Raw genomic sequence first — 16219 nt, 5'->3', positions numbered from 1 at the left:
AATGTCACAGATGTATCTGAGGGAGCGACAATGTATCTCTCGATCAGCTGCAACATGGTTCTAGAGAATTCAACACACCAAAACAAAATAACCCATTTTTGAAATGTCTCCTGTCACACTCCTATCCTGGTGCCTGCAATAGATGCACTTTGTGACACTCCTCACATCCTCACTGTCAGGCTGTGTTTCCACTGTTCACTATCCAAGAACAACAGGAACATCCACTACTGATTTGGGGAAAGAAAGCAGCACTGATTTGAAAGAGCGAGGTGATTTACTTTCTCTGTTACCTTACACCGTACACACACAGCCCGAGAATGGCCTCTCCCTTCTCCCACTCACTCCATGTTCCGGAACTAGTTCCTGCTCCACTCTGCCCCTTACAAACAGCCCCCGACTGCCGCTGAACTTACCCCGACTCAAAGCCCATCTGCGGACACAGTCCCAATGTGATGAGCTGCTGTAAGGAGGCTGCTGTTTGCTCTCTTACTCTGGCCCGGGATATTTCTGCTCCCTGATGTGTTCAACGATCATCAGCCCAGCACAGAGGAAACTGCAGCCACTGACAGAGCTGGATGAGGGGAGCTCGCCTGGGCCCTTCCCGTCGGTTTAAACACTGGGCGGGGATGGGAGGAGCGGAGCAGCATGTATTTAGCGCATGCTCAGACATCTTTTTGTCACATCTAAATCAGCAAAAATGGGATTGTTTCATAAGTTGATTTTATCTCTAATTAAATAGGCCACATTGAGAGGATTTTAATTATAATCCGAATTACCAACAAAATGATTCGGTGAGCCAGACACTGGAGTGGGATTTCCTAAAGAGTTTTACTCTTTCCGTTAGTCTCTGGTGTGTGAGTGTGCCCCTGTCATTTCTGATAGGGGACTATGGGTTTTACTTGCTGCATATTATTGTTCTGATAACTGGGTGTGGGTTTTATTCTGTACCTGTCAGTCTCTGCTATGGGAATGTGGGTTTTATTCTGTACCTGTCAGTCTCTGTGATGCGAGTGTGGGTTTTACTCTACCTGTCAGTTTCTAGTATGCGAGTGTGGTTTTTTTATCCTTAGTTTATGGTGGGAGAGTGTGGGTTTTACTCTGTACCTGTCAGTTTCTAATATGTGAGTGTAGGTTTTGTTTCAGTACCTGTCAATCTCTGGAATGTGAGTTTGGGTTTATTCTATTTTAACCTGGCTATGAACCCTGCTCCCTCGCGGCATAGGTGTTCTCTGGAAATACACTCAGCAGATCATCTTGCCAATTATTCAAAAGTTTCAGATAAATGCACAAAATGACCAAACTGCTTCAAAAACAGACACAGGCTGTCAAAAATAATGAAAAACAAGGCCCAGTAGATTGAGAGAGAGAGAGCTCGGGCTGGTGGGAATCCATCACTGGATCGTTCACACAAGCCGAGTGGATTAATTTGGTGATAGTACGAATTCACTGGTAGGTATTCGTTGAATAAGGTAAATAGTCACTAGATTGGAATTTAGCTTTTGTCTTGTAACATCACAGATAAGTGGATCACAAGCAGGGTGGAGGAATGTGGTGATAGTAGGAATTCATTGCAAATTATTGACCTGGTTAGGAAATTGACTGAGCTGTAGGAGACAGAGGGTAGGGACAAAGGTTGGTTCTCAAGTTGGCAGGATGTGGTGTCCCACAGGGATCTGTGTTGGGGCTTCAACTATCTTCAGTATTTATCAATGACTTAGTTGATGGCATAGAAAGTCATATATCGAAATTTGCCCCTGACAAAAGATAGGCGGCATTGCAGGCAGTGTAGTTGAAAGCATCAAATTACAAAGGGATAGCGATAGCGATAGATTAAGTTAATGGGCAAAACTGCATCAAATCGATTTCAATGTAGACACTTTGGACCTAAAAAGGATACAAGAGGGTACTTAGTAAATGATGAAAAGCTAAAAACGGTGGAGGTCCACAGAGACTTGGGAGTCCAGGTACATAGATCATTAAAATGTCATGAACAAGTACAGAAAATAATCAGAAAGGCTGATGGAATGCTGGTTTTTACATCGAGAGCACTAGAATACTAGGGGGTAGAGGTTATGCTGCAGCTATACAAAGCCCTGGTTAGCCAACACCTGGAGCATTGAGAGCAGTTCTGGGCACCATGCCTTAGGAAGGTTATATTGGCCTTGGAGGGAGTGCAGCGTAGATTTACCAGAATGATACTCGGACTCGAAAGTTTAAGATATGAGGAAAAATTACACAAATTAGAGCTGTATCCCCTAGAATTTAGGTTAAGGGCTGATCTGATCGAAGTTTAAGATATTAAGCGGAACAGATGGGGTAGATAGAGAGAAACTATTTCCCTTGGGGATTCTCGGACTCGGGGCATAGTCTAAAAATTAGAGCCAGAACTTTTAGCAGTGAAATGAGGAAACACATTTATACATAATAGGTGGTAGAAGTTTGGAACTCGCTTCTTCAAACACCAATTGATGCTAGGTCAGTTGTTAATTTTAAATCGGAGATTGATAGCTGTTTGTTGACTAAAAGTATTAAAGGATCTGGCCAAAGGTGGGTATATGGAGTAAGGTCATAGATCAGCCATCATCTCATTGAATGGGGGAACAGGCTCGAGGGGCTCAATGGCCTACTCCTGTTCAGTCCTGGCAACTGCTCCATAGGGTGAACTAATCCAAATAGAGATTCATTTGCTGAGACTCTGGAACAGTTGTTTTCTGCTGTTAAATACCAGAATCAAATTGATTAGAATGCACCAATTGAAACAGAAAATTCAGCACTTTCTGGGGAGGTGAATGGCCGAGACACATTGATACTAAACTGTATTTAGTGACCAATAGAACAAGGAGGAAGAGACAATCTCACACAGACACATACACACATGTAGAGACATACCCACAGAAGCACATACACATTCATATATCAAAATATATACATAAACACATACACAGCCACAAAGATAGACACATATACACTTCTCTAACTGGCGAGAAGCTCGGAGCTGTGGATGAACAGATTTTTCGGGGCAGGGGTATAAAAGGATACGGAGATAAAGCAGGTAGAAGGAGTTAAGAGACAGATCAGCCCTGATCTCACTGAATGGGGGAACAGGCTCGAGGAGCTGAATGGCCTGTTCCTGTTCCGATGTTCCTTCCTCCACTTTATCTCCAGTGTCACCATCAAGCACTCCCAGGGCACATACAATACTGAGCACATCCTCATTACCTTGGCATTACTACTGTCACTCTGTCCCCAGCCCTACTCTAAACCATTTCTGTTCCTGAATTTATAAACTAGGAAAACTTAGAAACGATAAATCTTCGGGACTGGATGAATTGCATCCGCGCAAACTAAACCATGCAAAGGAAGAGGTCATCGAGAGAATTGTGTTCAGTTCTGGACCTCACGAATGATGTATTAGCTTTGGCGGGGGTGCAGCACAGATTCAGCAGATTGATACCGGGGCTTTGAGGGTTAAATTATGAGGGCAGGTGGCATAGACAAGTCTTTTACTTCCTTGAAGATAGAAAATGAAGGATGATATTATTGACATGTTTATGATGATAGAGAGAGAGAGAGAGATACTATTTCATCTGGTGGAAGAGTCCAGAACAAGGAATAAACTTAAAATTAAAGCGAGACCATTCAGGGGTGTGGCCAGGATGCACTTCTTCACACAAACGTCAGTCGCAATCTGGAAATCTCTCCCCCAAAAAGCTGGAGCTCAACTGAAGCGTTCAAGACTCAGACTGACTGATTTTTGTTAGGTTGGGTTCTGTGTCTGTATATTGACACACAAAGACAAACACACACATGCACAGACATGCTGAAACACACACATGGGTTAAGGGTTTAAGCAGACTTTTAAAGGCACTTGTTCGTCAGTCTGTCTGCTGATTTCGGGCTTGGTTTGGTACAAATCTCACCAAGGACTGTGTTTGAACTCCCCACATTCATTTTACACATCCTTCAGATTGGTAGGGGTGAAAGGTCAGTGTTTTGACCCTCTGTGACACCCAGCCGACTGCTGAAGATTGTTTCGAATGCTGTAACACGTCTTTTCAGAATTCACTAGAGAATTACATAGTATTTACTGCACAGAAACAAGCCATTCCTCCCAACATGTCCATGACGGTGTTTATGCTCCACACGAGCATTCTCTCACCTTAGTTCACCTCACCCTATCATATCCTTCCATTCCTTTCTCCCTCATGTATGTATCTAGCTTCCCCTTAAAGGCACTCTGCTATTCACCTTAACTCCATGTGCTAGCAAGCTCTACATTCTAACCACTCTCTGGGTAAAGAGGTTTCTCCTGAATTCCTGATTGGATTTATTAGTGACTATCTTATATTTAGTTCCTAGTTTTGGACTCCCCACAAGTGGTAACATCTTCTCTACATTGACCCTAACAAACAGCAACATAATTATAAAGATCTCTATGAGCCTTCTCTTTTCTAGAGAAAGAGCCCCAGCATGTTCAGCCATTCTGGATACTTATAACCTCTTACTTCTGGTGTCATCCTTGGAAATCTTTTTTGCAACAGCCACAGTGCCTGTATATCTTTTTCATAATATGAGACCAAAACTGAACACAGTATTCCAAGTGTGGTCCAACCAAGTTCTATATACGTTTAACAAAACTTCGCTACTTTGCAATTCTCTTACTCTAGAAATGAGATCCAGTGCTTTATTTACATTTCCATTGCCTTGTTAACCTGCTTTTAATGATTTGTGCATCTGTCCCCCTCGATCAGTGGTGGGCAAAATACGGCCCATGGACCATTTCCGGCCTGCCAAGACATTCCATCCGGCCCGCTGGATGGGACAGAAATAGAAAGCGAGCCGGATCTCGAGCTGCACATTCGTCTATCCACTTTCACTTCTCATGAGTCAGAGACAGACCCGAACTGCAGCCAAAGAAAAAACATAGTAATACTTCATTCAAATTAATAATTCGCCAAAGCGATTCTCTCTGGCCCGATCTTAAAAGGATCCGTTCCGTAATTCTAGACGCCAATGGCAGACATCAGTACCCAGAATGCACTGCGTATTAGAATATGCCGTATCCAATTTAGAGTGGAGTCATGACTGCTGATCTCCACAAATCTTTTACCGAACACAGTGACTGGCTCTGCATCTTTCTTCTCCCGGTACAATGGCAGGGGAGTTCTCATCTCGCACCAATTGGGACGGCATTAGTAATCTTTGCAGAGGGACATAATGATGACTGAGGTGGGAAAATGATGCTGACACAGGCTCTAAAGGGGCTACAGTTCTATTTCACAGCACTGATTTAGAGAGACCAGAAGATACCACAACATTTTCAACTTTTATCTTTGATTCGGTCCAAGTCAGCATGGATTTATGAAAGGGAAATCATGCTTGACAAATCTTCTAGAATTGTTTGAGGATGTAACTAGTAGAGTGGACAAGAGGGAGCCAGTGGATGTGGTGTATTTAGACTTTCAAAAGTCTTTTGACAAGGTCCCACTCAAGAGATTGGTGTGCAAAATTAAAGCACATGGTATTGGGGTTAATGTACTGACGTGGATAGAGAACTGGTTGGCAGACAGGAAGCAAAGAGTAGGAATAAACAGGTCCTTTTCAGAATGGCAGACAGTGACTAGTGGGGTAACGCAAAGTTCAGTGCTGGGACCCCAGCTATTTACAATATACATTAATGATTTAGACGAAGGAATTGAATGTAATATCTCCAAGTTTGCAGATGACACTAAACTGGGTGGCAGTGTGAGCTGTGAGGAGGATGCTAAGAGGCTGCAGGGTGACTTGGACAGGTTAGGTGAGTGGGAAAATACATGGCAGATGCGGTATAATGTAGATAAATGTGAGCTTATTCACTTTGGTGGTAAAAACAGGAAGGCAGATTATCTGAATGGTGAAAGGTTAGTAAAAGGGGAGTGCAACGAGACCTGGGTGTCATGGTACATCAGTCATTGAAAGTTGACATGCAGGTACAGCAGGCGGTGAAGGCGACAAATGACATGTTGGCCTTCATAGAGAGAGGATTTGTGTATAGGAGCAGGGAGGTCTTACTACAGTTGTTCAGGGCCTTGGTGAGGCCACACCTTGAATATTGTGTACAGTTCTGGTCTCCTAATCTGAGGAAGGACATTCTTGCTATTAAGGGAGTGCAGCGAAGGTTCACCAGACTGATTCCTGGGATGACAGGACTGACATATGAAGAAAGACTGGATTGACTAGGCTTATATTCAACAGAATTTAGAAGAATGAGAGGGGATCGCATAGAAATAAATAAAATTCTGACGGGATTGGACAGGTTAGATGCAGGAAGAATCTTCCCGATGTTGGGGAAATCCAGAACCAGGGGTCACAGTCTAAGGATAACGGGTAAGCCATTTAGGACCGAGATGAGAAGAAACTTCTTCACTCAGAGTTGTGAGCATGTGGAATTCTCTACCATAGAAAGTTGTTGAGGCCAGTTCGTTAGATATATTCAAAAGGGAGTGAGATGTGGCCCTTTCGGCTAAAGGGATCAAGGGATATGGAGAGAAAGCAGGAATGGGGTACTGAAGTGCATGATCAGCCATGATCATATTCTATGGTGGTGCAGGCTCGAAGGGTCGAATAGCCTACTCCTGCACCTATTTTCTATGTTTCATTTCTAAGCAGTACCAGATACAAGTTGTGTATGTAAGATAGCATCTGACTACTACATAAATTTATGTTTATGCAATGTTCTAATTTTTTTTGCGCATGGTCCCTTTAAATTTGCTGCACAGCCGGGCATGATGCAGCTGCACATGCGCAGTGTCTCTTCCAGTGGCAGGAGCTGGGGATCGGTCTGCGCGGGACCCAGCGATTGGTGGAATATTGGTGGGCGGCACTCAACAGCTCACCAAAACTTTGTTAAATGGCCCTCCAGCCCAAATAATTGCCCCCCCTGCCCTCGATCTCTTTGCTCCTCAACACCATTTAGACACTTTTTTCCCAAAAATGGAAGACTTGCATTTATATTGCACCTTTCACCACCACCACACATCTCAAAACAAAGCTTTAAAGCAAATGAAGTACTTTTGGAGTGTAGTCATTGTTGTAGTGTGGGAAACGCAGCACCAATTTGCGCACAGCAAGCTCCCATAAACAGCAATGTGATGAGAAGATAAGAAATCGGAGCAGGAGTAGGCCATTCGGCCCATTGAGCCTGCTCCGCCATTCAATAAGATCATGGCTGTTCTGATCATGGACTCAGCTCCACTTCCCTGCCCGCTCCCTATAACCCTGTATTCCTTTATCACTCAAAAATCTGTCTATCTCCGCCTTAAGGATATTCAAAGACCCAGTCTCCACAGCTCTCTGGGGCAGAGAATGCCACAGATTTACAACCCTCAGAAAAAGTTCCTCCTCATCTCAGTTTTAAATGGGCGGTCCCCTTATTCTGAGACTATGTCCCCTAGTTTTAGTTCCCCTATGAGTGGATATATCCTTTGTGCATCCACCTTATCAAGCCCCCTCATTATCTTGTATGTTTCAATATGATCACCTCTCATTCTTCTGAACTCCAATGTGTATAGGCCCAACCTACTCAACCCATCTTCATAAGTCAACTCCGGAATCAACCTAGTGAACCTTCTCTGAACAGCCTCTAATGAAAGTATATCCTTCCTTAAATAGAGACCAAAACTGTATGCAGTACTCCAGGTGTGACCTCACCAATACCCTGTACAGTTGTAGCAGGACTTCTCTGCTTTTATACTCTATCCCCTTGCGATAAAAGCCAACATTCCATTTGCCTTCCTGATTACGTGCTGTACCTGCATACTAACTTTTTGTGTTTCGTGCACAAGGATCCCCAGATCCCCCTGTACTGCAACACTTTGCAATTTTTCTCCATTTAAATTGTAATTTGCTTTTCTATTTTTACTGCCAAAGTGGGTCAATGTGAGGATAACCTCACATTTTGCCACATTATACTCCATCTGCCAGATTTTTGTCCACTCACTTAGCCTGTCTATATTCCTCTGCAGATTTTTTTGTGTCCTCCTCACAACTTGCTTTCCCACCCATCTTTGTATCATCAGCAAACTTGGCTACATTACACTCGGTCCCTTCATCAAGTCATTAATATACATTGTAAATAGTTGAGGACCTAGCACCCTGCGACACCCCACCATTCACTGTTGGCCAACCGGAAAATGACCCATTTATCCCGACTCTCTGTTTTCTGTTAGTTAGCCAATCCTTTACCCATGCTAATATATTACCCCCTATCCCGTGAACTTTTATCTTGTGCAATAACCTTTTATGTGGCACCTTATCGAATGCCTTCTGGAAATCCAATTAAACCACATCCACTGGTTCCCCCTTATCCACCCTACTCGTTACATCCTCAAAGAGCTCCAGCAAATTTGTCAAACATGATTTCCCTTTCATAAAACTATGCTGACTCTGCTTGATTGAATTATGCTTTTCCAAATGTCCCGCTACTGCTTCCTTAATAATGGACTCCAGCATTTTCCCCAACGACAGATGTTAGGCTAACTGGTCTATAGTTTCGTGCTTTTTGTCTGCCTCCTTTTTTAAATAGAGGCGTTACATTTGCGGTTTTCCAATCCACTGGGATCGTCCCAGAATCCAGGGAATTTTGGTATATTACAATCAATGCATTCACTATCTCTGCAGCCACCTCTTTTAAGACCCTAAGATGTAAGTCATCAGGTCCTGGGGACTTGTCTGCCTTTAGTCCCATTATTTTACCGAGTACGACTTCATTAGTGATAGTGTTAAGTTCCTCCCTCCATATAGCCCCTTGATTATCCACTATAGGGATGTTTTTAGTGCCTTCTACCGTGAAGACCGATGCAAAATATTTGTTCAACATCTCTGTGATTTCCCTGTTCTCCATTATTAATTCCCCATCTCATCCTCTAGGGGATAACGACCAGACAATCTGTTTTTGTAATGTTGAAGGATAAATATGGGCCAGGAGACTGGGAATAACTCCTCTGCTCTTCCTCGAAATAGTGTCATGGGACCTTTTACATGCACCTGAGGGAGCAGACGGGGCTGCGGTTTAACGTCGCTTCTGAAAGACGGCACCTGATAGTGCAGCACTCCCTCAGCACTGCACTGGATTGTCAGCCTAGATTTTTGTGCTCAAATCCCTGGTGTGGGAATTGTACCCACAATCTTATAACTCAGAGGTTAGAGTGCTACTCACTGAGCCACACCTGACACGGAGTACATGGCCTCCTATTCCACCTACCAAAATGTACCACGTCACAGCTATTTATATTGGAAGTAGAATCATAGAAGTTTACAGCACAGAAGGAGGTCATTTTGGCCCATCGTGCCCGTGCCGGCCAACAAGAGGCTATCCAGCTGTAACCCTGCAGGTTACAACACTTCAAGTGCACATCCAAGTATTTTTTTAATGTGGGTGAGGGTTTCTATCTCTACCACCCTTTCAGGCAGTGAGTTCCAGACCCCCACAACCCTCTGCGTGAAGAAATTTCCCCTCAAATCCCCTCTAAATCTTCTACCAATTATTTTAATTTATGCTCCCTGGTTGTTGAACCCTCTGCTAAGGGAAATAAGCCCTTTCTATCCCCTTTATATCTAGGCCCTTATAATTTTATACACCTCAATGAGGTCTCCTCTCAGCCTCCTCTGTTCCAGGGAAAACAAATCCAGCCTATCCAATCTGTCCTCATAGCTAAGATTCTCCACTCCTGGCAACATCCTTATAAATCTCCTCTGTACCCTCTCCAGTGCAATCATGTCCTTCCTGTAATGTGGTGACCAGAACTGCACGCAGTACTCCAGCTATTTTTTTTGAAACAGTTCAAGCATAACCCCCTGCTCTTGTATTTTGTGCCTCGGCTAATAAAGGAAAGCATTCCGTATGCATTCTTAACCACCTTATCTATCTGTACTGCTACTATCAGGGATCTGTGGACATGCACTCCAAGGTCCCTTTGTTCCTCTACACTTCTCAGTGTCCTACCATTTAATGTGTATTCCCTTTCCTTGTTAGCCCTCCTCACATGCATTACCTCACACTTCTCTGGATTAAATTCCATTTGCCACTGTTTTGACCAGTTGATTGATATCTTCCTGCAGTCCGCAGCTTTCTTCATTATCAACCACGCAGCTTAGTATCATCTGCAAACTTCCTAATCATACCCCCTATATTCAAGTCTATATTCAAGTATATTACAAAAAGCAAGGGGCCTAGTACTGAGCCCTGCGGAACCCCACTGGAAACATCCTTCCAGTCAGTCACAAAAACATCCATCAACCATTACCCTTTGCGTCCTGTCTCTGAGCCAATTTTGGATCCAACTTGCCACTTTGCCCTGGATCGCATGGGCTTTTACTTTCGTGACCAATCTGCCATGTGGGACCTTATCAAAAGCTTTGTAAAATCTATATACACTACATCATATGCTTGGCCCTCATCCACCCTCCTGGTTACCTCCTCGAAAAATTCAATCAAGTTAGTTAGACACGACCTTCCCTTAACAAATCTGTGCTGACTGTCCTTGATTAATCCGTATCTTTCTAAGTGAAGGTTTATCCTGTCCTTCAGGATTTTTTCCAATAATTTTCCTACCACTGAGGTTGGGCTGACTGGTTTGTAATTACTCGGTCTATCCCTTTCACCCTTCTTAAACAAAAGTACCACATTAGTAGTCCTCCAGCACCATATCTAAAGCCAGAGAGGATTGGAAAATGGTGGTTGAGCAGTTATAATGAGGGATGTTCAAGAGGCCAGAATTTGAGGAGCAAGATATCTTGTGGGGTTGTGAGGCTGAAAAAGATTACAGAGATAGGGAGGAGCAAGACCATGGAGTGATTTGTAAACAAGGATGAGAATTTTGAAATCGAGGCTTTGTTTAACTGGGAGCCAATGTAGGTCAGAAAGCACAGGAGTGACGGGTGATCTTGACTTGATGCGGTGGGTTAGTACATGGGGGGCTGCTGAGATTTGGATGACTTCAAGTTTACATAGTGAGGAATGTGGGAGACCGGCCAGGAGTGAGTTGGAGTAGTCAAGTCTAGAGGTAACAAAGGCATGAGTGAGGGTTTCAGCAGCACAAGAGCTGAGGCAGGGGCGGAGGTGGGTAATGTTACGGAGGTGGAACAAGGCGGTTTTAGTTATGCCACGGATATGTAGCTGGAAACTCATTTCAGGGTCAAATATGACACCTAGGTTGCAAGCAATCTTGTTCTCCCTCCGGTTGATGCTAGGGAGAGGGATGGAGTCAGTGGTTAGGGAATGCAGTTCGTGGCGGGGACCAAAGATAATGGCTTCGGCCCAATATTTAATTGTAGAAAATTTCTGCTCATCCAGTACTGGATGTCGGACAAGCAATCTGACAATTTAGATACCAAGCATGGGTCAAGACAAGTGGTGGAGAGGTCGAGCTGGGTGTCCTCAGCATACATACAGAAACTGATTTCGTGTTTTTGGATGATATCGCCAAGGGGCAGTATATAGATGAGAAATAAGAGGGAAACAAGGAGTGGGAAGAGAAGCCATTGCACGATATTTTCTGGCTACAATTAGATAGGTAAGAATGGAACCAGGCGAGTGCAGTCCCACCTAGCTGGACATTGGTGGAGAGGCATTGGAGGAGGATGGAGTAGTCAACTGTGTCAGAGGTGCAGCAGAGGTTAGAACCTAAAGCAAGTTTTCCACTAGATTAACAGTGACTCCAATCCACTTATGTTACGTTATAAGAACATAAAAAAATAGCAGGCCATTCGGCCCCTCGAGCCTGATCCACCATTCAAGAATATCATAGCTGATCTTCTACCTCAACTCCACTTCCCTCATATCCCTTCACCCCTTAATATTCAAAAATGTATCAACCTGTCTTGAATATACTCAAAGACTGAGCATCCATAGCCCTTTGGGGTAGAGACTTCCAAAGAGTCACCATCTTCTGAGAGAAGAAATTTATCTTCATCTCAGTCCTAAATGGCCGACCATTTAATCTGAGATTGTGACTCCTGGTTCCAGACTCCCAGCCAGAGGAAATATCCTTCCTGCATCTACCCTGTCAAGCCCTTTAAGAATTGTGTATTTTTCAATTAGATCACCTCTCATTCTTCTAAACTACAGAGAATGTAGGCCTAATCCACTCAATCTCTCCTCATAGGACAATCCCCTCATCCCAGGAATCAGTCTGGTGAACCTTCATTCCTCAATGGCAAGGAGACCAAAACTGTACACAATACTTCAAATGTGGTCTCACCAGGGCAGTATGTAATTGCTGTAAGATATCTTTACTCTTATACTCAAATCCTCTTATAATAAAGGTCAACATACCATTTGCTGTCTTAATTGCTTCCTGTACCTGCATGTTAACTTTCAGTGATTCATATACATGGACACCCAGGACCCTCTGAACAACAGCATTTTCCAATCTTTCAACATTTATAAACTACTCTGCTTTTCTATTTTTCCTACCAAAGTGGATAACTTCACATTATATTCCATTTTCCATCTTCTTGCCCACCTATATCCCTTTGAAGTTTCTTTGCATTTTGCATCATCCTCACAACTTACATTCCCACCTAGCTTTGTATCATCAGCAAACTTGGATATCATCCAAATCATTGATATATATATTGTGAATAGCTGGGGCCCAAGCCCTGATCCTTACCGTACCACTCCACTAGTTACAGCCTGCCAACCCGAAAATTACCCGTTTATTTCTACTCTGTTTTCTGTCCGTTAATCAATCCTCAATCCATGCTCGTGTCCACAGTAAATGACACAAGGTCAGCCCACTGGATGGAACCTCGGGCGCCCTGAGCTTGATCTCAGGTGTCTCCAGTCCCGACTGCCCCCTTACATCAGTCTCCCCTCACTTTTATATCCTGCAGTGATCCATCTCTGGCACCTGACTCTTCTTTGTCTTCTCTGCTGGGTTTTGGCAGGAAGCTGGGAAAAGACAGCTGGAACTTCTCTAATCTGTGATTTACAAGGACACTTTCCCTGGTTCCCAGCAGTTACTTTTCTTCAGTAATTTTCCAATTATCCCTAAACTCCCCTGCCTGCTGTTAGTTGTTGTATCTTATTAGTTTCATAATTATAGGTATAAACATCACACATTATAATCTAACCTATTCTATTACTTACTCTGGTTTAAGCTTATATTGTCCTGTACTATTTTATGATTTTATAAACAATCCTCAATCCATGCGAGTATATTACCCCCAATCCTATGAGCTCTAATTTTGTTTAATTATCTCTTGTCGAATGCCTTCTGAAAATCCAAATACACCATATCCACTGGTTCCCCCCTTATCTATTCTGCTAGTTACCACCTCAAAAAACGCTAACAGGTTTGTCAAACATGATTTCAGTTTTATAAATCCGTATTGACTCTGCCCAATCCTATTATTATTTTTAATAGTGCCCTGTTACCACATCCTTATAATAGATTCTAGCATTTTCCTTACTACTGATGTCAGACTAACTGGTCTGTGGTTCCTTGTTTTCTCTCTCCCTCCTTTCTTAAATAGTGGGGTTATATTTGGTACCTTCCAATCCGCACGAAGGGAGAGAGAGCAAATGAGTGAGAGGAAGATTGACACGGAAGGGAGAGAGAGCTGGACAGAGTGAGATCAAACAGACAGCAAAGTAAGTGAGACAGAGTGAGACTTAAATCCAAAAGGGGGAGTGGGAGAGACAGAATGAGGCAGAGAAAGAGAGGAAAGGAAGAGAAGATATTGGTCGGGATGGCAAGAGAGAAGAGAATAAGGCAGAGAGAAGAGAGAGGGATGAACGAGGTGGAGAGAGGTAGACTGAGAACATAGCAGAAAAAGGGACAGAGAAGCAGAGAAGAGAAAGGTGGAAAGAGTGAGAGACAGTGAGGCAGAGAGAAATGAGAGAGGTAGAGATCTTATTGAATGGTGGAGTACACTCGAGGGGCCAAATGACCTGCTCCTGCTCCTATTTCTTATGTTCTTAATAGAGCAAATGTGAATTAGAGAGAGAGAGAGAGAGAGAAGGTGGGGGAAGAGAGAGAAATTGAGAAAGAAACAGATGGAGATATGAGAGTGCTTCTTCGGCAGCCCCTCACAAACCAGTGACCTCTACCATCTCGAAGGACAAGGGCAGCAAGCACATGGGAACACCACCACCAGCACGTTCCCCTCCAAGTCACACACCATCCTGATATGTAAGAATATCACCGTTCCTTCGTCGCTGGGTCAAAATCCTGGCACTCCCTCCCTCACCATCATCATAGGCAGTCCCTCGAATCGAGGATGACTTGCTTCCACGTCAAAAAGTTCACAGGTGTTTCAATGAAGGACCTAAAATTCCAGGTCCCGTACTACATGTTGAAGGGTGGAAGATGCCTGTGCGTGGATTTCTTTTAACGTATGGAGACCGTTGCACACCAGCCACCACACGGGCTTGACAGAGCTAGGTCTTGGTCCAGTGGCAAGGATTAACCAAAACGACTGGAGACCAGCTCTGCTGCACGGACCTAATGCGCACGTATGACACAGTGTGGATGGCCCGTGCTGCCCCTGGGCTCTCGCCTCTTCTGGTCCCCAAACTCACACCTCTCCTAGGTCCCGATCATGTCCCTCTACAATCTCTCGCCGCTCCTTCGCCCTGACCGCACCGCTCCACCACACGGACTGCAGCGGTTCAAGAAAGTGGCTCACGACCATCTTCTCAAGGGCAATTAGAGATGGGTAATAAATGCTGGCCTTGCCAGCGAAGCCCACATCCCATGAACGAATTAAAACAAAAGTCATCTTCTCTTTTCAAGAGGAAGAGACCCAGCCTGTTCATCCTTTCCTAATCGGCATAACCTCGCATTTCTGGTATCATAATTGTAAACCTAATTTCCACCCTCGCCAATGCCTCTATATCCTTTTTATAATATGGAGATCACAATTGTACACAGTACTCCAAATGTGGTCTAACCGAGGTTCGATACAAGTTCAACATAACTTAGCTACTTTTTAATTCAATCCCCCTGGAAATAAACCCGAGTGCTTGGTTTGCTCTTTTTAACGGCCTTATTAACCTACGTTGCTACTTTGGTGATTTTTGCATTTGTATTCCGAGATCACTTTGCTCTTCTGCCCCATTTAGATTCTGGTTTTCCAATTAATATGTGACCTCCTTATTTCTGTTACCAAAATGCAATATCTCACATTTATCAGTGTTGAAATTCATTATATGCCAATTCTGCAAATATATTAATGTAATAAGACATGTAGTACAGCAGGGATTAGATACAGAGTAAAGCTCCCTCCACATTGACCCTTCAAACACTCCCAGGGCATAGACAACACGGGTTAGTGACAGTAATGCTCCCTCTGTACTGTCCCATCAAACATTCCCAGGTCATATTTAGCACAGGCAAGGTACAGAGTTAAGTTCCCTCTACATATATATATATATACATATATATATATATATATATATATATAGTAAAGCTCCCTCTATACTCCCCATCAAACACTCCCAGGCCAACTACAGCCTGGTTTAGATACAGAGTAAATCTCCTTCTCCACCCTCCCAGGGCAGTTTCCAGTGGGCTTCCGCAGGGCTCAGTACTTGGTCCCTTGCTTTTTGTGATATATATATAATCAATGATTTGGACTTGAATATAAGAGGTATTATTAAGAAGTTTGCAGATGATACAAAAATTGGCCCTGTGCTTGATAATGAAGAAGCAGTAGACTGCAGGAAGGTATCAATGGACTGGTCAGGTGGGCAGAACAATGCCAAATGGAACTCAATCCGGAGAGGTGTGAGGTAATGCATTTGGGGAGGGCTAATAAGGAAATGGAATACACAATAAATGGTAGGACACTGAGAAGTGTAGAGGGACAAAGCGGGGTGGTTAAGAAGGCATACGGGATACTTGCCTTTATTAGCCGAGGCATAGAATAGAAGAGTAGGGAGATTATGCTTGAACTGTATAAAAAACTACTTAGGCCACAGTTAGAGTACTGCGTGCAGTTCTGGTCACCACAGTACAGGAAAGATGTGACTGCCCCAGAGAGGTTAGAGGAAATTTACGAGGATGATGCCTGGACTGGAGAATTTTAGCTATGAGGAAAGATTGGATAGGCTGGGGTTGTTTTCTTTGGAACAGAGGAGGCTTAGGAGACCTAATTGAGGTGTATAAAATTATGAGGGTCCTAGATAGAGCAGATAGGAAGGACCTATTTCCCTCAGCAGAGGGTTGAATAACCA

The sequence above is a fragment of the Pristiophorus japonicus genome, chromosome 9, assembly GCF_044704955.1.
Source record: "Pristiophorus japonicus isolate sPriJap1 chromosome 9, sPriJap1.hap1, whole genome shotgun sequence".
In the NCBI taxonomy this organism is placed as follows: Eukaryota; Metazoa; Chordata; class Chondrichthyes; family Pristiophoridae; genus Pristiophorus; species Pristiophorus japonicus.
The sequence above is the reverse complement of the archived record's forward strand: the minus strand, read 5'-3'. Positions refer to the sequence as shown.